Source organism: Panthera onca, chromosome A2 (assembly GCF_046562875.1).
Source record: "Panthera onca isolate mPanOnc1 chromosome A2, mPanOnc1 haplotype 2, whole genome shotgun sequence".
NCBI lineage: Eukaryota > Metazoa > Chordata > Mammalia > Carnivora > Felidae > Panthera > Panthera onca.
The window spans coordinates 118,092,118-118,117,211 of record NC_138340.1 but is presented as its reverse complement, the minus strand read 5'-3'; positions in this window follow the sequence as shown (position 1 = coordinate 118,117,211).

Genomic DNA, 25,094 nt, shown 5'->3' with positions numbered 1-25,094 from the left:
AATAGACGCTCTCGACCCCATAGAACAAAATGGTAGCAACTCATCACCAAAACAAAAGTCTCTCCCAACAAAGCTGTGCTTGTGAACAAGATCACTGTGGTGGAAGGTATCCCATTCGGATATCAGTAATTTACAGGGAAATCTCTACTTAGTAATAGTTATCCCCAGCCGACTCCTCATCTTCGTGGAGAATTAAAGAAGCTGTCAACGATAATTTTGACAACAGCATAGACAGGACTGGCAGGACCCCTTTATTTAAAGGCATGTGGTCTTTAAATAAAAAGCTGGACAAAGGAAAACTGAACTCAGAAACATGTGGGGGGGCGGGGCGCCTGGGTGGTTCAGTCTGTTAAGCATCTGACTTCAGCTCAGGTCATGAACTCGCGGTTCATGGGTTCCAGCTACATGTTGGAGGCCCTAAATCTGACTTGTCCAATATAGTAGCCACTAGCCACGTGTGGCTATTTACACTTACACTAATTAATTTAAAATAATTTAAATAAAATTTGGAATTCAGTTCCTGAGTCACTCTGGCACATTTCAAGGGCTTAGTGGCCACACGTGGCTAGTGGTGCCATCCTGGACACGCCCTGGACACGCAGACATAGAACGTCTCCATCATCTTAGAAAGTTCTATTGGACAAGGCTGTTCTAATGTCAGCACACTGTAGAACATAGATAGATACACTCCCTATGTAGGAGGAAGTCTTTCGAAAGGGAGGGAACAGGATCTTCAACCCTAAGTCACATCTATATTTGGTGCAACTGTTTAAATAAGTAAATGTAAATATCCATGAGAAACAAGTACAAAACCCAGTGTTTTAAAAATCCCATTTCTATGCTAATGAGCTTTCAGATATAATGGCAGGGCATTTTATTTAATGGCAGTGCTTAGTAAATGTATCCCTCAGTTTGGTTAATTTCCCCCTTCTTTCTGATGTTCTTCTTGTTCTTTTCTTTCTTGTAAGTAGACTTCACACCCAACGTGGAGCCCAATGTGGGGCTTGAACTCACGACCCTGAGATCAAGACCTGAGCTGAGATCAAGAGTCGGAAGCTTAAGTAACTGAGCCACCCAGACGCCCCCCATAAGCTGTTCTTAACTGCTAACGTAGGACAGTTTTTGGAGAGACGGATAAAGCACATATCTTGGGTGAAATGATATTTTTTTCATATCCTAAAAAGAGAATAGTGATTCTACTGATAATATGAAAATTTTGCATTAAAAAATTTGGCAGGCTACATAAGACATCCATTCATTTGCTCATTCTGTCACTTTCCTAAGCAGTGTTTACACCGAGGGTTGCCAAGTGCCCAGCACTTTGCTAAGCTCTGATAAACCTTCTTTTAAGATTTTGCACTCACAAAGGAGAAAGAAACCGACACCGTAACAAAGATAGTACATGGCAATGGCCATCAGAGAAGTGCAGGGAAAGAAAGCACTCGGGGGTTTAGAAGCAGGGGAACCCACTTCCTGCCAGGGAAGCAGGGCGGCTTTCTGGAAAAAGTAGCCTTTGAGCTGGATCCTGGGGCAGAAAGTGACAGGAGGTGTGTAAACTCAGGGAGACAGGAATAAAGGAGGGACTGTGTTTGGAGAGTCCTGGATATCTCAGGTGAGCTGGGTGGTAAGCTAAGTAAAGGGAAGTAGGGGAAGAAAGGGCCAGAAAGGCAGATCACAGATGTGATAGAGGACCTGAATGTTAGACTGGGCCAAAAACTTACCACCCTAATATCATCCCAGCTACCAGTGACATGCAGATTCCAGCACCCGCCTTTATTAATGAAGGGTGGTCGCTTTTATCCATACCTGTAACTACTTAAGAGCCTCTGTCCATTACCATCACCCCATGATTGGTGCTCTGTGTTATGAGAAGTAATTATGTCATCAGTTAAAATGCCAGCTGGTCACCAACACCACAATCCACTCACATTCCAACTTAGCTCCTCTCTTTCCCTAAAATGTTTACCAGATAGCTCAATTCATCTTCATCGTGATAGATCTTTTACCAAGCTATACAATTATCCTGGGAGAGTGAAAGAAAGAAGGGACTCATCCTCAAGGAGCAGGGATTTGTGGCAGAGGTGGGGGGGGGGGGGCGGGGGGGAAGAACCCTGGTCCTGAAGCCAGAAGACAACTTAGACCCGGTTTTGTCATTTAGCAGGGGAGACGCTGAGCAAAGCATATACATGCTGTGACCCTCGGTTTCTTATCTTCGTATAACATGGAGAGAGATAAATGATGTCTGCCCTCCCTCAGCTACAAAATACTGGGGAAACAGAACCTATTATTACATTTAGATAAGAGTTTGGAATAGTTAGTATTGATTCATCATCTGAGAAAAATAAATCCACAATAAGTTTTTCTTTGTGAAGAATGTCCTTTTCCTCTTCAAAGTACCCATTTTCTTCCTAATTCAATTACTATTTCTTTTAAAATATTGTATATCCACACCGAAGTTATTTTGCCTGATCTTTCTTGATTCACTTTCCTTCTTAGCTTTTGTCTGTTAATTTAGGAGAAAGCAAAGGATTTATTTTGTGATTTACATTTTGCAACTGGTTGTGAATGTCTTGAATTCCAACTTTGTGCTTAAAATCCTCTTCCTGGCCAGGGAGGATACAGAACAAGTGTTGGGGGCCTCTGACCACAATAAGGTTATAATCTAACTAGTTAGTTAAGATAATTTATGTTGTTACATTATGTATGCAGTTACGAAAACAAAAGAACTACTAAAGGTCAAGTTGTATTGAAACTGTGTGTGCTTCAGAGCCTAGAACAATGGAGAACCCCCCTAAGACAGGAACAGCAGGCAAAGTTTCACACAGTAGGTGAATTCCATCTGAGCCCTGAGGGGCAGGCAGGATTTGCTTGGAGGACAGGAGAGGAAGGGCTCCTCAGGAAGTGAGAAGTCTAGACCATGGTTACCAGTAACACTGTGACCTTGGAGCAATGAGAAAAGTGGCCAGATCCAGTGAACAGAAAACACTGGAGAATCAGAGGAAATAAGGTTGGGTCAGAACATGAAAGACTCAGAAGTTTAGCTCCTTTGAACAAATGCCTTTTGATAACTGAAGTTATATGGGGTCACACGTAACTCACCGCAGCGGGTGGAAGATAAATAAGATGGTCTCTGTGGTTCGAGACACTAGAATTCTGGGACAGAGGACTAGGTCTCCCGACAAGTCACTAACTGCACCCACTGATCTGGGTGAAGCAAGGAACCTCCTGGAGAAACCTAAACCAACGAGTCAACAAACGTGAACTGTTGGTCAGACAGTTTTGTGCCTGTCTTGAGAAGGGAGGGCATGAGAGAAGCCAGGTTGAGGGGGAGGGTGGAGAGATGGCGGGAAAGAACTTCCTTACCGTGTGGGCTGGGGTCTGGCAGGGCAAGCCAGTCTGTGAAGGGAGCAAGAGAGCCACGTAGGAGTGGTGATCCTGGGTAACGGATGGGGCCAGGTTCCTAGACCCACCTGCCCCAGCGGACCTGATGGTATCTACATACCTGGGTAGGAACCGAGAAGAGGACCTCCGTGCGTACCTTTAACACCAAAGCGCTCAAGCAACAATGTTCTGGAACTCACTTCCGAGAAACCCCCGAGCAGTCACAGTACCCATGAAAACTGATCCCATCCGTGGGAGCAGATCCATCTTTCAGGAGCCACACTGAAGCAAAGGAGGAAGGCTCTGTGGAGCAGGCCAGAAGTAGCCACGTGGTGGAAGCGGCAAAGGCCAGAAATTGATTAGATATAGTATCAAAAATAGGTACTTGGGGGCAGTTAAGTATCTGACTCTTGATTTCGCCTCAGGTCATGGTTTGCGAGTCTGAGCATCGGCATCAGGCTCTGCACTGGCAGGGCTGAGCCTGCTTGGGATTCTTTTGCTCTCCCTCTCTCTCTCTCTCTGCCTGTCTCTCTCTCTCTCTCTCTCTCTCTCTCTCTCTCTCTCTCTCAAAATAAATAAATAAACTTAAAAAATACATGTATTTTATCCCCGTAACCTCCATGCGAGGAGTGTAGCTCCCCACTCTGACTTTGGGCATGACCACGTGAATGGCTTTGACTGCGAAGTGTTAGATGGGCCACAGGCTGAGGTTTGAAATGTGCTTGCGTGGTGGGACTTGCCTTCTTACCCTTCTACCACCACTCTGAGAAGATTACGTCCCAATTAGTCCCTTGGCCCAAGTCAGAGCCGACCCGGACCCACACACTGAAGCAGAGCCAGCCCCAGCCAGCCTGCAGACCCTTGAGAACGGACGACATAATACAATCCACACAAACTGGAAATTCAAGTCACACAAATTTCAGAATGCAACACTCCACGAGCTGGGATGGTCCTTGCCGACCTTTAGCGAACGCACTCATCAACAAACGATAATCTTATTGTGCTATTCACAAGAGACTGTGAGGAAGGGCCCCACACAAAGAGTTTTGTTTTATTTTTTCCCATTGAAAGCAGCGGTCTACTCCAGCTTTGGCTAAAATAAAGCACAAGGTGTGAACAAAACCTAAAACCTGCACGGGCTACCAGCTGGGTTTTACAGTGGCAGCTTTTGGATCTCACACCTTTTATTTATTTATTTTTTCACTCAGAGCATTGTGTCTTGTTTTTCTTTATCTTTCTTTTTTCTTTTTTCAGTTTTTTATTTTGAAATAAATTTAGACCTACAGAAAATTTGCAAAACTAGTACAGACAGTTCCCATATTCCCTTCACCCAGTACTAACATTTCTTTGGATTTCATCAGTTTTTCTACTAATGTCCTTTTTCTGTTCTGGGACCCAGTCCAGAATCCCACCCACAATGTTTTGTCTCCTTAGCGTCTTCAAATCCTTGACAATTCCTTAGTCTTCCTTGACATTCATGTCCTTGACACTTTAAAGATTGCTGATCAGTTATTTTTCAGAACATGGGACACCTGGGTAGCTCAATCGGTTGAGGGTCCAACTTCAGCTCAGGTCATGATCTCATGGTTGGTGAGTTCGAGCCCTGTGCTGGGCTCTGTGCTGATAGCTCAGAGCCTGGAGCCTGCTTTGGATTCTGTATCTCCCTCCCTCTCTGCCCCTCCCTGGCTCTCTCTCTCTCTCTCTCTCTCTCTCTCTCTCAAAAATAAACATTAAAAAAAATTTTTAAAGAATGGATTTGCCTGATGTTTATTCATATTTGGAATGAGGTTATGCATTTTTAGTAAGAATACCACAAAAACAATGTTGGCTCCTTCTCAGTGCATCATGGGAATAGGGGGGTGGGGGGAACTGTCTTATTACTAGCGATCACTTATTACTTAATCACTTGGTGGAGGGAGTATCTGCTGGATTTTACCACTGTCGAGTTACTGTTTTTCCTATATAATTAATAAAATCTTGAGAAAGATACTTTACGATTATACAAATATCCTTTCTTCTCAAACCTTCACCTGCTGATCTTAGAGTCCATTGGTGGATCTTGCTTGCAACATTATTACCGTGGCATTCGCCGAATGGTGGCTCATCCACCTGAAGCTGGAAGGGAAGCAGCTCGTGAACATGAACCATCCCTTTGCTTCCCAAGTTCAACCCAACCAATAATGAGATTTGAACTAAATGTGCAAAGGGGTGAGAAAGGTCCGGTTCCTGAAACTAAAGAGTCTCAGCCACAATTTCTGGGCTGTTTTGCAGAGTCAACTGCACAGCAGTTGACAGATCTTGCTTAGAAGACAAAAAAGGAAAACAACCAGGAGCACAGCCAACTTCCATGCTAATCAAGGTGAATAAAGCCATGACACAGAACAGAAAACCACGGGACTCTGTTTAACACAACCAGGGACTCAACTTATTCAGCCAACTACCTTGTTTTCCATTTGTAATTAGAGTCACAAAGAAGCAGCTTCCTTGTGTGCGGCCCGCGAGCAGAGCCCCAGACAACATCCTCATTTTCAATACTTCTTCCCCTTTATCTCACTCTGCCTGATGCCTAATAAGCTGATTGCTATTTACTTTGGACCAACAGCTAATCTGTTAATGATTGATTTTAAATTTTTACAGTCATTTGTCTCTGGCAGGACCTGAGACTGCAAAAGGCAGTCCTTTCCTACCTGATGAATTGGCTTTTTCAGGAGAGAAAGAGAGAGAGAAAAGAAGGAAGGAAGGAAGGAAGGAAGGAAGGAAGGAAGGAAGGAAGGAAAGAAGAGAGGGAGGGAGGGAGAGAGAGAGAGAGAAAGAGAGGGAAAAGGAGAGGGAGGAAGGAAGGAGGAAAGAAAGGGAGAGAGAGATGGAGGGAGGAAGAAAAAGGGAGGGAAAGAAAGAAAGAGAGAGAGAGAGAGAGAGAGAGACAGACAGACAGACAGAGGGAGATTGATTTAAGTCAAAAGTCTTCATGGTTCCATTCTGCTGACCAACAATTGACATTTAATGAGAAATTTCAATGCGGAAGAAGAAACGGTGACTCTTCCTCTAAAATTCCTCTGCCTTTGAAATGGTCAGCAGATGATAAAAGTGGACATTCTGCTAATGGTGACATGGGGTAAAGACCCTCTTCCAAACGAGGTAAATTGTAATTGTACTATGAATTTACAGAGCCTAAAATTCTTAATTAACAAAATTGATGCTCATTGCCCGACTAGAGTGGGATAGCTAAACTAATGCCATCACTGTCTCTTAAAAAGACCTGAATTGCACACCATATATATATTTTCTGCAGCATATATGCAAAAAGAGAATTTTGCTTTCCACAAATAAAAAAAAAAAAAAAAAACACCCCACCATTGAATACACAATGGTTAATTGGTACCACACAGCAGTGCTCTGCAATTTAATCAGTGCTTCTAAAAATAAAACCGTGGATCACCACCATGTTCTGGAAAGGAGAGCAAACCCTGCACCTGAGTACTGCGTGCATTTATAAACACTGCTTCTTCCAGAAAGTCAAGCCTGCCTCAGAGACGCCATCCCTAATTTTGCAAATAAGAATGACCCCCAGGGCCAGCATTCCCATCAACTATTTATTAAAACGCACCCCAAGACCTCTCATCTCAAAATGGAATTAGACTCATTCAAGTGTCTCTGAAAAATGAGTGATTTAAAAGGTGAACGAGCACTTGCACAAAACGAAAAGGAAGGCCCCTGGTACAAAGTGGTGTTTCGGTATCTCTAAGTGGTGGCAGGTCTTCCTGGAGAGCCAGTGTTATAAATTAACAGATCAGACATTTTTGCAGAGGCTCTAAAAGGAAAGGCTAACCTGTTTGAAGGATAAAAGCCCTGATCTTATTAATATTTTAGATCCTGCAAGACATTGAGGCTCCACCTGCTGTTAGCGCTACCTGAGAAAGAATCGAGGCGGCAGGGGGACAGAAACCGCGGCCCCCCAAAGAGTCTACTGACCTTCCTGAGAGGCAGATACCATGTGACAGCAATTGCCTGTCTCAGCAGACACGCTGGAAACAGGAGAAAGTGTTAAATATAACCGGGGAGACAGTGATGAATTGACATACTGAAAAATCGAACACTTCAGTAATCAGCCTAAGGATCTGATATCAACAACATTTTTCAGTTTTGTCCAAATTCATTGAAAGGTGTACTTTAGCAAGTTCACTTCTCATTGGTAAGACCTTTCATCTTTATGCTGCTTTTCTGATTGGATTCTGTGTCATCAATGGTTTGGGTGTCTCTGTGCTCAGGAAGCAGACAGACTGTTCCCTTGGAGAGAAGAAGGACTGGAACGAGCACAAATACAAATGCGTTTTCCTCCGACATTAATTAAAATACTATTAAATATCTATCAAAATGGTTATTTAGAAAGAATTATTAAAGCCATGGTATATGAAAATGCATCAGGTACTGTGTTCTAACAGCACAGTAAACCTGAAATATTGAAATATTGCCCTCTATTTTGCGGTAGGAAGCTTCTATAACTATAATTCTAATTACGGAACTCTAATTAATGGTCTACATGGTCTCAGATAACTTCATTAAACACTTGGAATATTTATATTATCCAAAGACAATCTCTATCCATTAGAATAAGGAAATCCTTTGAAATAACTTTTTAAAATGCCACTGATATGCTTTTCTTTTTATGAGACACATAAGTCATACAATTTACTTTAAGGTTTCATTCATCTCTATAGCAGTATTGCAAAAATGCTTTAACTGAAAACCACTTTTGTCCCTGGTAGAGATGTAACAAGGCGTTCAGCCAAGGTCGCTCTGTCCTTTGAGATTTAAATTAGAAACTGGCTCAAGTGTTCACCCCACATCCTGTGGGAAGTCTGATGCTCTCCCCTAGATTTCTGAGAATCCCGGAGAACCTATATTTTTATACTCACTTCTCTAGAGCTCCAGTGACTTCTCTGGGCTGGATTCTTGACCTCGCTATCTCTCACATCTTATGGCTGCCTCATGCCAATTTAGATTCTGAAGGTAACCCCTTTCATTTGATTTCCGTCAAAACACCACAGAAAAACAGTATTCATGCGGAATAGTATTTGTGCACAACAGACTTTCTATGTCCTTAAAAGTCTTTCATCAGGTCCATCGTATGCCGCCATCTTGCTTTCTCCCTTACTTAGTCTCTCTCCCCTCTTCTTTCTCCTCTGCTCTCCACCATTCACAAATTCCTGTAAACTTCTTCCACAGAGCAATTTTCTCTCTCCTAGTCTAGCTCCAGGCTGTTCAGGCTATCTCCAGAGGCCTCATCTTCTTAGCCAAAAGCTCCCATTAAGGTGGTAGACAGCCTCCTCCCTGAAAGGAATTCCTGGCTAGCTCTTAAAATAATTGCGTTTTCCCCTGGGCTGGTCATGTATTATAAAAAAGTTCTGATTCATCCCTGCAAATATTCAGGAGAATAAACACAGGGACAACTAATTTTGTGATAAGTACCGTAAGAAAGCATGAAAGGTCTACGACAGATAAGAATATTGAATCAGACTTTGGGGCCCCTATTACTTAGGAGCAGAACTTTGAGGAGATTCTGCTTTCAGATTCACCCTGGAAAGGGTCAATGAAAGGATTGATTCATAGACAGCCAGAGAGCCAGGTGGGCTGAACCTCTATCTCAGTATCTTCCTAAGACCCGGAGCTCCTGGCTTTTCTCAGAAAGTTCCGTGTGGGAAGACATAAATGGTGTGGTGTGTGTGACTGACTTCCTCTTGCAGACTGAGTTAGAACCTAAGATGAGACAATGCTTTGCTGTGTAGACGGGTAGAAAGAATTCCAGAAATGACAAGAAGTCAATTGTTTTCCATTTGTTCCCAGCTTGAATACAGGATACAAAGCATCTCTCCAATACCCGTAAGCTTCAGGTCACTCAGAACTATATGAATAATAACATGTGACTTACATGCCCCTATTAGATCAACAGCCTTAGCGGGACATTAAAGTCCCAGATCCATGAAGACAAACAGGATGACTCAATTCATCGACAAATTCATACACATTCTAACCCCTATCAGGATAATTCATGCAGAAGAATTTTACTTTAAACCAGGTTGCTATTCAATGAATTATTTTTCTGGCTCTCTGGCAAAGTAAGGATAATCTCTAAGCAGATGATGAAAGTAAGCCAACTAGGTTCGAACCTAAACAGTAATTTTTATCTTAGCGCAATTCTGGAAGTGTGTATTCAATGTTGACTATGTCCAGCTCAGTGGGAGGCCAAAGTGAGAATTCCTGTCTCTATACATGGGAATAAAATCATTGCAAACTGCTTGAGAGGCACTTGAGTGGTTAATTTTATGAAAAATCAGTTGCAACCAATATCACCCAGCCATAATATGACTGCCCTATGAGAGACACATTGGACAAAATTTGCCCATGCACGGAGGAAAATGTTGCATTTCAAGGGACCCAGAAAGAAAGTGACTTATAATTGGTCAAATGTCCTTTAAATCACAATAGATACGATTTGATGTAGTCGTCCTGAATTCATTCACATAGTCAATATATGACAATAAGTAGCAAACATATTTATAATACTTTCTGTAAACCAAGCATTGTTATAAGAACTTTATATATACTGACTCGTGTATTCATCACAAGACTGTTAGGTAGGTACTACTATTATTCCCATTTTAAAAGGGGGGAAACCGAGACACGGAGAGATAATAGAACTCACCTGCCGTCACACAGACAACAAGCTGTCAAACTGGCACTTGTACACGGGTGGTCTGGCTGACCCGTGTTTTACACTTGGCTGCTGTGCCCTAAACAGCTTCCACTAAGTGTGGACCTACAGCTGATTCAAAGCAACGTTCACAGTAGCAGCCGCAGAAATAAGAATCGACTTCCGGTAGTCTGATTACCCCTAAGTGCCCGAGGTACTTTGAAGACACAAGAAAACCTCCCAAATCCAACCTACCCACAGGGAAGGCAGTGGCCAAATTAAGAGAATTTGCATTACAAAGTGTTTTAGAAAGTACTGGTTTGGTTCATTCCAAACGCCTATTGTGCCTTCAACCACAAGCCATTAAGTGTGTCAAGTACTCCAAGGACTTGGAGTTCCAAGGCTCCAAGGACCTGCTTAAACAAACAAATAATTATTATTTGCATACGGGGTTTCATATGCCAGAATATTAAAAATAATTTAACACATTCCCTATACTTCTACTTGGACTATTGCAAACCATTGCTCCCTTGAAAATGCCAGAGTAAATACTAGCCTGGCCAAGGGAACTAGTTCATGTTTTGAATTAATTGAGGATGCATTAGGGGCGCCTGGGTGGTTCAGTCGGCTAAGCGTCCGACTTCAGCTCAGGTCACGATCTCGCGGTCCGTGGGTTCGAGCCCGCGTTGGGCTCTGTGCTGACCGCTCAGAGCCTGGAGCCTGTTTCCGATTCTGTGTCTCCCTCTCTCTCTGACCCTCCCCCGTTCATGCTCTGTCTCTGTCTCAAAAATAAATAAACGTTAAAAAAAATTTTTTTTTAAAAATTGAGGATGCATTAGTGAGATTATACTGCAGCAAGGACAGTGGTTCCCAGTCTCTAACCTAATCCATGAGATATTGCAACCCTGGAAAATATACCTTTTTCTACTTCATCTTGCATTTAAGCACCCTCTTTGACATAGCCAGTTGGCAACCAAATACAAACGTATTTGTACTTGAATCAAGAAGCTGGGTAGAGTACATTCCTCCAACTCTCAGAATGCAGTTCTCTCTTCACTTATTATCCCAGCCCTTAATTTGCATATAACATAAATACTTGTTTGGGCACTTGTTTAATTAATTTTTGCTCAATAATTCCTTTTATTTCCCTAAGCCTCCAAAGACTAGGTGTATCCCACACAGTTGGCTGCCCTCTGGTCTTCTTTTGTGGCATGGCCAGAATCTGTTCGGGTATCTACCCCTCCCACACGAAGCTCAGGATTAATCCTAACCTGATCCAAGCCAGTGATTGATTTAGGTGTGCAGGTGAGCAAATGTCAACTGCAGGGATTCTGGGCTTCTGTGTGAAAGGATATGCAAGGAAGAGAGAGGCTCCCTCCGTTTCTGTTGGATGTCCCTGTGTCCAGATATGGTGCCTGGAACCACAGCAGCCGTTCACGACTGTGACATCAGCTAACCTGAAAATGACAGAACAGAAAGATGAGAAGGAGTTGGGCCAGGCATGATGGTAGCCAGCAATCAAATACGCCAACCTTTCAAACTTCTGGTTGTATGAAATAATAGATGTCCTTACTGGTTTAGCAAGTTGAGTCAGGGTTTTCTGCTGCTCAGGGCTGAAAGTATCCTAAAGGAGACGGCAGAAAAGCATGACTATATAATTCACTTTAATTAATTTGTTCAGCATGTGCTAATTGAACATCCACTAGCCCCAGGCATTGTTCTAAAACTTGCAGGCAGACCAATAAATAAAACAGACAAATCCTTGCCTTTATAAACATATGTTCTGGTGGGAAATTCACTTCGTGTGATGCCTTATACACTTAGCACAGCACAAAGTGGGGAAAGAGAAGTCACCTAACCTTGGAAGGAGGGGAGGAAAGTTGCATTTATTATCCATCAGGACACGTTTCAAGGGCTATCTCATTCAGTCACCACAGCGGCATGGCAGGATTAGTGTTACGGCCCCAGTTTGCAGGTGAGGACGCTGGCGCTCAGAGATCATAAGTGGCAGAGTCAGGATAAAAATCCAGATCTTCAACCTCAACTCTGACACTCTTTTGGTGCTAGTGCTACATTAAGCCTGCAAAGTAGTGAGTGGGTCAACAGTAGGAGCAGGACTAGAGACCCACAGGATCCGGGTGTGCTGGCACAGATACATGGCTGCTACCTGGTCTCAGACCAACACGGGGCCATTGTGTGCCCTGTGGGGATTGCAAACAGGACAAGGCAGTAAAATTCAGGACAATCCCAAACAGAGGGACATCTGGCAGTCGTGAGATAAGCACTCAGAGCTTTTGATGAGTCAGTGACAGCGCGGGAAGGAGCAGAGGTGAGTGTTCTGAAGGGTCTCTGATTTCCTGGTCTGTCAGCTCTGAGCCAGGCTGTCCTGTAAGGGATGTGACCCCACCCTCTGTAGAGGATAAACGCGAGAGCTGCTGGATCACCGTTAGGCGTACGGGAAGGGGGAGTTCACTCGAGAGCTGTATGTTTTGCAATAATAATGCATAAAGGAATCCTTCCCAGACTTCTGCTTGGTGTGCTGTTTAGTGACATAATGATGGTGGCTTCCATTTATTAAGCACTTAATGCATGCCAGGCAATGTGCAAAGTCCTTTGTCTGTGGGATCGTATTACGAAGTTAATTCTACCCTTATTCTTATTTTTACAGATGGGGAAAACCAAGGCACAGAGAATTTTAGTAATTTTAGTAACTGCTAAACAGGAGGCAGAACTGGGATTTGAACCAAGTCTGTCTTCCGACTGTTGTCCTCCGCTCTGTGAGGGTTTATGCAGCTTTCAAGATCCTGTGTGCTGGCATTCTCCACTCTGATTCTCAGCCTGTCCAAAGTGAAGAACTGGTTTGTTTGCTTATTTGTTTTGTCCAGTTTGCCATGGACCGATGCAGAGTTCTCATACGCTTAGAGATTCCCACCACATAAGAGTCAGAACCCAGCCTGCACAATATCCTATAAGATAATCTTCCGACCACTTCTTGGATGGTGTAGCAATGTCAAACCACTATGTCATTTTGAGATCTAGACACTTCCTCTCAGTTGATGTATTTGTCTCGTTGCAGACCAGCAGCAAACAGTTCACAGACATGCACTGGTCCACAGACCACACGTTGAACAGCAGTGATGTAGGACATTGAACCTGCAGCCCGCTAATCTTGCAAAGGCAAGGAGGCCAGTTGACAAGGATTAGTGTTTGTATGTACAGGTACATCTCAGAGAAGGAAAGCCCAACATTAAAAAATCCAAAGGAAAATGAGGAAGCAAAGACGTTTATAAAAAGGTAGTTCCCAGACCTAAAAGCATCTTTCATATTATAAACCAATAGGATAGGTGCAATTGTCTAACAGTAGAAGAAAGGAACAATAATTCTGGTGAAGTTATTCACTGGAATAGTATACAGTCATTGGAAAAATAGATATAATGCTAAATAGAACACAAGAGTAACATATAACAGTATAATCCCCATCTCTAACACACCAAAATCTGCTATCAAGAAAGGACTCTATAAACTATCTTGTTTCTAATTATAATTTGGTAGACGATTTTAGCTAGCATCAATGTTTTTCTTAACATACTAATTAATATCTCCTTAACTTATTTTAAGAAAATGTTACAAATTCATTCTCACTAAGGTGTAAATGACTAATAACTAGTAATGCTTTCCGGGGAGCATTTACCTTTTAATAGGAGACATAGCAAAAAGAATTAGTTGTCCAGTTTCAATTAGCTATGCATTAGGAATATTACTTTGAAATCAGGCAACTGAAAGAGGCTGGATCCCTGATATATATGGCATATGCCTCATAAACTTGGTCCCAGCTCTTCACTTTCCAAGAGTCCTTGCCCACAACAATGAGCCATGACACCAAAACAGAGATGCTGCCTTCGTCACCCACTTAGGAGGTATATAGAGAGAGGTTTTTCCATTTTTTAGGATTTAAGGCTCACCTACTTCCCAAAAGAATTTGAAAACACTGATGACACTTAAACAATTCAATTAGGGGCACCTGGCTGGCTCAGTCAGAAGAGTGGGCAATGCTCCATCTCAAGATTGTGAGTTTGAGCCCCACATTGGGTGTAGAGATTATTTAAATAAATAAAACTTAAAAATACAGACTTCAGTTAAAAAAAACACAGAATAAAACAATTCGTAATGGCTGGAAAATAGATATTAAAAAAAGTGAAGCAATGAATTTAGCTGACATTTTCCTTCTAGAACACAGTATTATTTTTGACTCAACAAAAATATGCTGATTGTATCTCGTGTAGACTTCCCACAGGAGGTGTTTAAAATGAACAGACTTGGGGCGCCTGGGTGGCTCAGTAGGTTAAGCGTCCGACTTCAGCTCAGGTCACGATCTCGCGGTCCGTGAGTTCGAGCCCCGCATCGGGCCCCTGTGCTGACAGCTCGGAGCCCGGAGCCTGTTTCGGATTCTGTGTCTCCCTCTCTCTGACCCTCCCCCATTCATGCTCTGTCTCTCTCTGTCTCAAAAATAAATAAACGTTAAAAAAAAAAAAAAAGAACAGATTTACTCAAAGTACAGCAACTTCAAGTTTTAACCATCTCTTCCTAAAGAAACTTGTGGAAGTCAGTGTGTAAATTATGAAGTATTGGGTAAATTCCAAAGCAATAGTATATTCTGGTAATTGTTTTATTTTTCCACTAGGCCATTTAAAGCATCTCAGTCCTGAACTACATTATGTACATTAAGTGTTATCGCTTTATAATGTATTTAGAACCCAACAGACTCCCTTTCCCCTCACCTCACCATCAGATGATCCACATAGGTCGAATTTGGTGTCAGGCAAATTAAAAGTGTTATTTTATTATCCAAAGTAATTGTTTCAGTATTAACAGGCCATTATGCTGAATTGGCTATGTTGGTGATTATGCCATTAAGAACGTGGGGCTAACTATTGGTTTAGCTGAATGCCCATGCTTGTGAAAACCTTCTTTAAGCTCTCCTACATGTGGCAAATCATTCTTAACTGGGTACTGCAAATGGTCTGTGTACCTCAGATGTATTTTTCTAAGCCATTAACACATTGAGGTCCCTCCCCCAATTCCCCAAGCGATCATTAATTAACAGTGTAAGAAGAAAAAACCAGGCCTCCCATTGCCATGCGACTGGGACCAATCCGTTCAGCAATGATCTTGCTCAGAACCAGTCAGTCATTGGATGATATCTCTTATTCACATCAAATATGCTATCATGGGAAGGAGGGTGTTGGGAGGGCAGAGTGTTAGAACAATGATTTTATTAAGAACATTTGTTAAAAATCTGCTGGATATGGATATGTTTCTGAAAGCTTCAAGGAATCTCAGTCTTGTAAAGAATTTTGAAATGAACTCCTTAACCCGGCCCTCAAATAGCTCCCATTATCTGAGGACTCACTAAGTGCTAAGACCTGTATTAAGTGATTCATTTATCATTATCGATGCTTACAAATTCCTGCCAGGTTTTCTATTTTATAGATGGGGAAAAGAAGCTTAGACAGGAGAATCTACCTAAGCCTCTTGGCAACCTGGAAGTTATATCAAAGATCCACTTGGTCGGTTTCTATTACATACCAACTCCCTAAAACACCTCACTGCAGCTCTGAGTTTACAATCTATGTCAGAGGGTAGCCTGTCTAAGCATATACCTGAGAACCATATGATTAATCGCGAAACCAACAAAACCCACAAAAATACCCAGAAACAAACACTGAGAGAAACAGGCAAAATCTGTGATACCCACTCACACACAGGGACATTGTCACTTGAGACTCAGAATTGTGAAGTAACCAGCTCTCCCCCCCAACCCCAAATTAATCTATACATAAAATACAATTCTAATGAAAATCCCAAAAGGATCCTCTCTGAACCTTTGAAAAATGATTCCAAAATCTCTCTGGAAGACTAAACATTCAAAAATAGCCAGGAAAACTCTAAAGATGAATAGTAATGAGATGTTAAAACGTGTGGTCCTGGCACAGAAATGCACAGAGCAATCAAATGACCGTGGTAGAGCCTGGAAAGTATATATGGACCTTTAGTACGTAATAAAAGTAGCATTTTATATCAGTGGGAATAAGATAAATTATTCAAGAAATGATCTTGAAAAAACTAGCTAGCCATTTGGAAAAAAATAAATAGAGTTGGATCCCAGCCTCGTTCTTTATACTGAGTTAAATTCCAGAGGGATCAACAAAATTACAACAAATGTAAAAATTGGAACTGTAAAAGTAATAAGGGAAAAAAGAACAAAGATTTTTATTATCCAGGAAAAATGGCAGTCTTTCTTAACATGAGTCAAAGGCCAGAAATGAAAAGAGGAAAACATGATAAATTTTATTTCATAAAAAATGTAAAACCCTTGTAATTAAAAAAGAAGGCAAATGACAAACAGAAAAACATTTGCAGCAAGCATAATTTTCAAAGAGTTAACATCACTAATCTAAAGAGAGTGTTTAAATACTTTCTTCTTTATATTTTCCAACGTTGTTTGATTTTTTACAATGAACATATACCATTTTTCCACCAAGAAAAATAATAAGTCTGTTTTTATTTTTTAAATGAAATATTTGTTTAACCATACCGATTTCCTCCACCACATAACTTCCAATATTGAAGGAACCGGGCAATAACTTTAGATCACACCCTTGCAACCTTAACCATAGGAGGTCTCAAAGTTGGATGTGCTTAAGAATCACCCAGGAAGGTTTTATTTCAGGGGTAAAGGAATTTGCCTTTAATTTTTAACAAGCGTCTCGATGTGTCTCGCCTGTTAATCTCACTTTGAAAGCATCTCCAATCACAGTACATTTTAACCTGTGGAAAAAGTACACTGAGAGACTATCTTGAATTTAGGAAGAGATGAAGAAAGGTCCAGTGCTTCCTAAAGCAGCTCCACTGGCCATTGAAGAATTGCTTTCTCTGTCTCCTAGCTTTGGTGGCCTCTTAATATCTGATGTTAAAATGCTGGCGCTAAATAAAACTTATTATCTAAGTTTTATCCTCAAGATGTCTTACATTTTATACCAGGAAACCAATTCTGGGTATGACACTGTATTCTCCACATTTCTATGATGTGAAGTATGAGCTCTGTCCTCTGCAGTTAAATGACCATTACAGGAATTCAATCTTCTGCATATAGTCCGAATTTCATTTACTGAAGATGCCATATATGTCTCCTAAGTTGAAATAAAAAATTTGGATTCTTTATTGGAACTTTCCTGCTCCATCATGACACTCTGTTTTTTTCATATATTTGGAATGACTTTGCAAGTTTCTGTTGGCTCTTTTTCCCTCCTCAGTTTTAACGTTTATTTATTTTTGAGACAGAGAGAGACAGAGCATGAACGGGGGAGGGGCAGAGAGAGAGGGGGAGACACAGAATCGGAAGCAGGCTCCAGGCTCTGAGCCATTAGCCCAGATCCCGACGCGGGGCTCGAACTCATGGACCGCGAGATCGTGACCTGAGCTGAAGTCGGAAGCTTAACCGACTGAGCCACCAGGTGCCCCCCCCCTCCTCAGTTTTAACTTCAGTGTTAGGATCTTCACAGGCTTTAAGTGTTGAGACACTAGTACAGTCCACTAGCTATGTGTGGTGTTTTCAAATCTACTTTGTTGGAATAGAAACTCAAGACTTCGAGTCAATTGATGACATGTCTAGGTACTCTAGGTACTCTCTACTTTGAGAGATCTTCCTATAATTGGGTTTTTCAAAAGATGTGATGGCCTTAGAAACTGACCATTTTTTCTAATTGTTTTCTCTTTTCTTTCAACTTTTAGTGACAAGTAGTTAGATCCTACCACCTACATATTTAGGCTTGCAGTCATTTCTCTCTTCATACATAGGTATTATCAGACTAGATAAAAACAATCGGTTATCTTTTTATATTTTATCTGACATTGAGTTATTCTTTCTTCACTCATCATTTGATTAGTTTGTATTGACCACCTAGATAGGGTCTAGTTACTTTGCTAGATCATAAACACATAAAAATTTGGGGACATCAATTCTAGATGATATCCTTTTGTTCTTTCCCAAGCTTTCTCAAGAAGGAGTTGAACTTCACAATCACAACAGAGCTCCAGAAATATCAACTATATAACTACTGTGAAGTTAGTATTAATAATCTTGGCAAATGGCCATGAAAAAATTCTAGGGTGATGTCTTACCAGTCAGGCCCTAACAACTAGCATTACCTTCATGTGTTGCTCATGGCCCCCGGACAGGTACTTTTGGACCTTCTTGTCTCCGCTGGTGTAAAAATACGTAAGCTTCCAGACACCCAATGATTGATTAGATGTCATGCTCTGCTAGTTGCGATACCTCATACCTGTTAAGGGGCACATCCTTTCACAATGTTTATCCTTTCAGAACAATTTTGACTTTCCTCCTTGAATCTAGGAGAAAATCACTGAGGAAAGACTGCTGTCTGAACAAGGATTGCATGTCCCCAGAGTCCTAATGATGTCTGGGATTGCCAGATCATCTTCTTCACCTACGTAGTAAGAATTCTCTCAACAACCTTGTGCTTCTGTTCGATATCTGAGAAAATTAGAAATTTATTCTCATGGCCCAGGCTTTGTTCCATGCCAATGAAAATATCAAATTTGGTTTTGTCAGGAGTCCCTCTCGGAGGTCATTGCCAAGAATTTCACATAGGAGGTGATCTCATGGGAAACTATGTTGGAAATCCCCAATATCAACGTGTGGGGGCAGGTGGCTTGACTCTGTGAGGTTTCAGCAGAGCCTCTCAGACCTCCTGCTTTCATTTGTAAAATTCAAGACTCTGAACAGGGACTGGTAGGTCTGACAGGACATCCTTCTTCAGTAATTCAATCATGTCATCAAACTCCCTAATCTGAGGCTAGTCACTGGTCACAAGAGATGTTATTGTGCCACATGTTTGGTCCTATGGGAGGTCTGCTTGTGCTTGTTTTGTTTGCTTCTAGATAGCCTCAAATACAACACGGAAATCCCTGAGCCTAAAAATTGGGGGAATTACGTAAAGTTCATCTGGAAGTCAGCACAGACTCAAACCAAGCCTCTCGTTCTTTTAAGCAAAATGAGCTGGCTCATAATTCTCAAAGAGGACTGGTGTCAGCCTGGAGGGAGGTCTCTAATCAATAGGCCACAGGGTTCTCTCTGTCTTTAGACATTCCCTCAGTCCAAATGTTTTCCCCCGCCAGCGACGAGGACATGGATGGCATGCTTATCAAATCCTATGAAATTTATTCAGCGTGTGAATCCAAGAAACAGGACACTTGACATCCAACTCTGCAATATACTTCAGGGAAACGATGTAAGCAGTGTCTTTTCAAACTCCGGTAAAGATAGGATTTAGCTGCATGTGCAGAGTAATTATCAAAAGATGTATACTGCCTGCTGTTGTTTTGTTTTCTTCTTCATTCTCATTAGTAACTTTTTTGGGCGTGGGGAGGTGACTAAAAAGTGTATGTAGCTTTGAGATCACAGCAAGTGGCGTTGGTAGTCAGTTGCAGCAAATTATAACGAGACACTTCCTATCATCTTAAAGGAACACCCTGAGATATCACACAGTGCTCCTTGGCACACAGAACAACAGACAAAGTCCTTGCAGGCAAGTTCAAGTCCTGTAGCTCAAAGACCATAGAATTTTAGAAATGATAAAATATTAGAAAGTACATAGCTCATATGTTCCATCTTAAGACTGAGGCACTTTAAAGGTACAGGATTTCCATGGCTTTTGAATGCCCCAGTGCAATTCAGATTTAGAGTCTAAGTGAAAATCCCACTCCCTCCTTATACCTCATTCTCTTTATGCTCCTGAATGCCTGACTCAGTGCCTCCTCCTAAGTAGGCTGTGCTTCCCTTTCTGCTCCCTTTCCTCTCTGTGAGCCATTCACACCAGCATTCCCACAAAGCTTCACCCTCCTATTGTGGTTTCTTCTGTCTAGAGGTCCCTCCCTGTTGCCATGGAAACGGTTCCCTAATCATCTTCCAAGACCCAGGTCAAATAAACTTTGAGGAAACTATTTACTCCGTCAGAGTTAGTTGCTCATTGTTCACTTTGCCCGTATTATGTGAATTTTCAGACTGGTTTCCATTCCCCTGTCTCTCCTACTCTGAGCTGCTGGAAGAGGAATTAAATGTCAGCCATCTTGAATGCCCAGCCTCAGGGAGAGCCAAGTATACCCAGGTATGTAGTGGACAATAAATGGCCAAATTAAAACAAGCCAATAAACAATAATAACAATAAAAACAACCTTAGGCCAGACCCAACTCCATAAATCTGTAGAAGCCACAAAGGTAAAAAGACAAAGCTTTTGCTCTCAAGGGGCTTACCATCCAGTGGAGAAGTCGCTTATAACTTCTTAGCAAATATTTGATGAATGATGAATTAACATGACTTAATTCCAATTGTCCCAAATTGATAGGCTATTATGAAATTCAACCGATCTCAGTGTGTTTTGTAGAGCAATCGCTTTTTATCTCTACTAACAGGACTTCCTACTTTGTAAGCTGACTTCCGCACTTCACCGCATTTATCACAGCGCCCCCCCCCCCCCCCCCCCCAGGGCTGGGCTCTCACCATAAAGCTGTGCAGAAAATATGGTGGGAAAATTCACTCACACACATCAAAAGTGTCCCCCATGATAAACCATCGTATTGGCCTGGCGTGGGAAAGTAGGCACACGTATGTTAGTTGGAGTATAAGACAGCATAATCATTCTAGTGACCAACTTGGCAATATGTCTCAACATTTTAAATGTACATCTCTTTGTCCCAGCATCTCACTGCTAAAAATTTACTCCATGAACATGTTTGCACAAATCTGCAAGTGTGTAAGTATATTCATTGCAGCAATGGTTGGAATAACATAAATTTAAAATTTGTTACATCCATACCCTGGAATTTCATGCAATCACCACAAAGGATGCAATAGATTAAATATGCTGGGGGGGGGGGGGGGAGACGTTCACTATGTTATTAAAAACAACAGATGCCTATATTTGCATATGTATAAAAATTACTAAAAGAATATAAAAAAAATATTAACAGAGATTATAACAACGGATGGTACAGACGCCAGAAGGAAACAGGAGAATTTCATTTTTTTAGTTCATAGTCTTTGGCAGTGTTTGAATTATTTTACTATAAAATATATCACTTTTGTGATTTTCTAAAAGTGTCTTCCATCTCCTTACCACCTTCTTATTTTATCTATTTCGGTTTCGCAACTAGATTTTTCTCAGGACTGAAGTTATTTATTCCATGTTAACTCTGAAACTCATATGCATCTCTCAAACTTATTCTCTCTAAACCACTTTTGCACTTTAAACACGGCCTTTCCCACGTCTTCAGTTTATCATCAACCAGGTGAAATCATCAGTATGTGGCCCCCCAATCCAGGTATTGACTTACAAAAGTACATTTGGGGGAGGCGGTGGGAAGCTAACTCAGCTGCAGTAGTGAAAACATCAACAAATGTTAGTAATGCCACAGTGGCAGGAGGTCAAAGACCCATGCACTCTGCACCAGGAGTCACAGGGGGACTTAACTGGGGCAGTTCTGGTTCTGCCGCTAGGACCAGGGGCACTCTCATCTCAAGGAAAGTGCGTAAGACACCGCCATTATCCCCGGATCATTGCCATGGTAGACCCAAACAACTCCAGTCTGTCGTGTCAATGTGTATTTGGGGAGTCTTTAATGCACGGATCATTGGCAAGTTGCACCATAAAAGCCCTGTAGGAGCCATGGCCATGCGTGGAGTCAATGCACACTCAGGGACGCCCTCATGCCTGGATCATTTGCAGCGCATCGTGTCAATGCATACTCGGGGAGCCCTTACTCCACAGCCTGTGCATGCTGAGGAACAATGTACACCAGAAATACTTATGAAATAGTCGTTACAGTGCATACACAGTATTCACTCTTTTAAACGGCATGTCAGCAAGTTTAGTGTGCGACAAATAACTCCTAAAAGGCACAAAACGCTCCTAGAGGCCCAACTTCACACACAGACAGTTGGCCCATGGAATTGTGGCGTGGCTGTAGCGGGAACAGGGGTCTCTCTTTACAGTGAACAAAGGGAAAGGGATAGTTGTTGGTCCATGCAGTCTAAGCCTCTGCCTCTACTCAGTGTAACCCCAACTATTTTCTAATTATTTTCCTGGGCATTTGACACTTGACATCCCAGAACCTTCCCTCTCTCCCTGCCCTGCTCCAAAGCACCTGCAGTCAGGTAAGAGGTCACGGCTAGAGGCAGGCTGCTTGGGTCTTAAGTCTCTAGACCAGCACTGCCCAACAGAAATACAGTGCAAGCCTTGTATGTCATTTTAAGTGTTCTTTGCAGTCTCGTTTTTTTTTTAAGGCAAAAAGGAACAGACTTAACAGATTTTAATATTTTATTTCACACAAAATACCAAAACGGCATGTCAATAACCAATCAATATTTGTAAATGATGGGGAGTTTGCATTCCTTTTTCATAGAGCCTGTATTTTGCACTTACAGCACATCTCAATTTAGACTAGCCACATTTCAAGTGCTCACTAGCCACATGTGGCCAGTGGCTGCTCCAGTGGACAGCACAGCTCCAGAAGCCCAGGAAAATGAGTCTCGCGAGCTTCAAGGTTCACCAGCAACTACCTATGTCAAAGCAGGTATGTGTCTGTCTTTCCACATCATTTCCTTACCAGTGCTGCCGCACCTACAGCCTTTTCTTAGCAGTCTGAGTGGGTGGCTATGTTTTGGTTTTGTAATCAGAAAAATGACCACAAACATGCATTCAGCAAGGGGAGAAAACCACTGCAGGCCAAAGTGATAATGACAGCATTTAGGTCCTCCTTCTCGGAGATGGAGATAAGGAGAACAAGGGGAGCTACCGGGGGAAGGGAAGGGTGCCAAGTGTGAGGGTGGTGGCCTCACTGCCACGAATTTCGTCCCCCTGGGTGCTGTCCGCAGGGCAGCGGGGACGGGCGTCTCGGGGTTTGCGGGGCCACCGGCGGCCAGCCGGGTGGGGTCGCTGGTATCTGAGGCTGAGCCTTGCAGAGACACAAAGCGGGAGGGAGGCGGAGACAAAGGCGCGGGGAGAGAAAGGGAAGAGGGCGAGGGCGGGGCGCCGGCCGGAGCTGACGCCGGGCGCGGGGAACCGGCGCCCCTGCAAACAAAGCGCCCGCGGCCGTCGGGGAGGGGGCGGGCGGCGCGCGCTCATCCGGGGCCTCGCAGGCCGGCGGGGGGCGGGGGCGGGAGGCTGGGCGAGTCGGGCAGGTCCATTTGAATATCAGGCTCTGGCACACTCCGGGCGCCGCTGACAACTTCATTACCTCCGCGTATAAAAATGACTGCCGGCGAATGCAAATGGCTCGCCCGTCTCAGCCGCCTGCCTCCGCTCTGCCGCCGGCTGCGGGCGGAGGCCCCGGGAGCCGCCGCCGCCCGACCTGACGAACCGCCCGCGGCAGGGCCGGCGCCTCCTCCCGCGCCCCCGCGCGCCGCCGGGACCCCGGACCCCCCGCCCGGCGCGGGCTTTGAGGGCCGCGGGGGAGGCCAGTTTCGGGAGAGACATGGGGGTGGGGGCGGCTGAGAACTGCTGATCGACTGAGATGTGCTCGTGAGTGTGAAGCAAATGCCCTGCCTCTTAACTGTCATCTAATTAATGTATGGAAATGCCGGGAAAACAGAGTACTCGGTGCGTGGGATTCTCAACCTTGAACCCTGAAGGAAGAGGTTGGACCCCACTGGTCCCCGGCCGCCCTGCCTGGTGATTAATTTGAACGAAAGCATCCCTACCGCCCATTTGCGCCTACTGAGCAAGCAGGGAAGCGAGCGTGCTGCTCCCTGCTCCCCAGGCCTTAGGGTGCACCTGCCCCCCAGGACGATGCCGCGTCACCCTGCAGAGCCCCTCTCCCAGTCCAGATGGCAATAGAGGCAAGTCTAGGGCGGAAGGAAAAACAGCCCTTACAGAGCCTCCCTCCTTCCTTTGGCACGTAGAACGAGAGGAGGGCTCGCTCCCTGGCAAGAAGTCACCTCTCTCCTTGTGACAGTTCCACTTATTCCATGAGGACTCCTTGGGAGCTCCTCTAGGGCAGGAGTTAGGTCATTTTTATTAATCACATCAACAGCAATAGTTAACATCTGCTGATAGCTTTTTAGGCGCAAAATATATACCCACTCCTTTATCTAGATGACTTTATTTTTGCCATAACAACGCTACTGCTCTCCTAGAAACCCAGGGTTATGGAAGCCTTACCAGGGGCCCAGAGTAACCCAGCAGGAAGGGATGGAGCAGGGGTTGGGAAGCAGGCCTGTCTGCCAGCAAGTCTGCTCTCAACCACTCGGCAATATTCATTTTACGGCGCCGCTGGCACTGCTGTGCTGGGCGCCCTCCTCTCGACTCCCCAACCCCCTCCCACAGGGTCCTCTCCCTTGTGGCCTAGGAGTAAGTCCTAAATCTGTTCCAGTCAACCCCTTCCTTTGTCCCGGGCTTGGTTCAGAAAGGAACACGTGACCAGTCCCGGCCAATGTCATGGGAGGGGACATCTGCTAGGGGGCTCTGGGAAGTGCTTAAAACAGGGACACGCAGAAGGGATTCCCGTTTCTTCTGTTGGATGATATCTTGGTGCTGTGTGTAGTTTGATAGTGTCTACCACCTGGTAACCATGGGGGTGCCAGCCAGCGAAACTACTTTTTGTGGAGACAGATCTGCAGGATTCAGTAATGCGGGCAGAGGGAGTCCAAGGCCCCAGGGAGGGAGGGGGGGAGGGGGGTCCCACAGGACCAGCCAAAAGGGTCCTTGGCTTGGCGCAGGCTAGAATTCCAATGCAAGCCAAAGAAAGTGAAAGCAGAGTTTATTGAACAGCGTGAGTGACAGAGCACAGCAGAGTGTCTGGGAAACTCTGGAAGGGAAGGAGGGTGAATCTCGTCGTCACTTTTTCCAGTTTATACTGGAAAGGGGTCTGGGGTATGTGTTCCTTCAGGAATCCAGGGTAGCGGCCAAAGGCTAGTGTCAGGTGAACAGTAGGTGCTATTCTGTA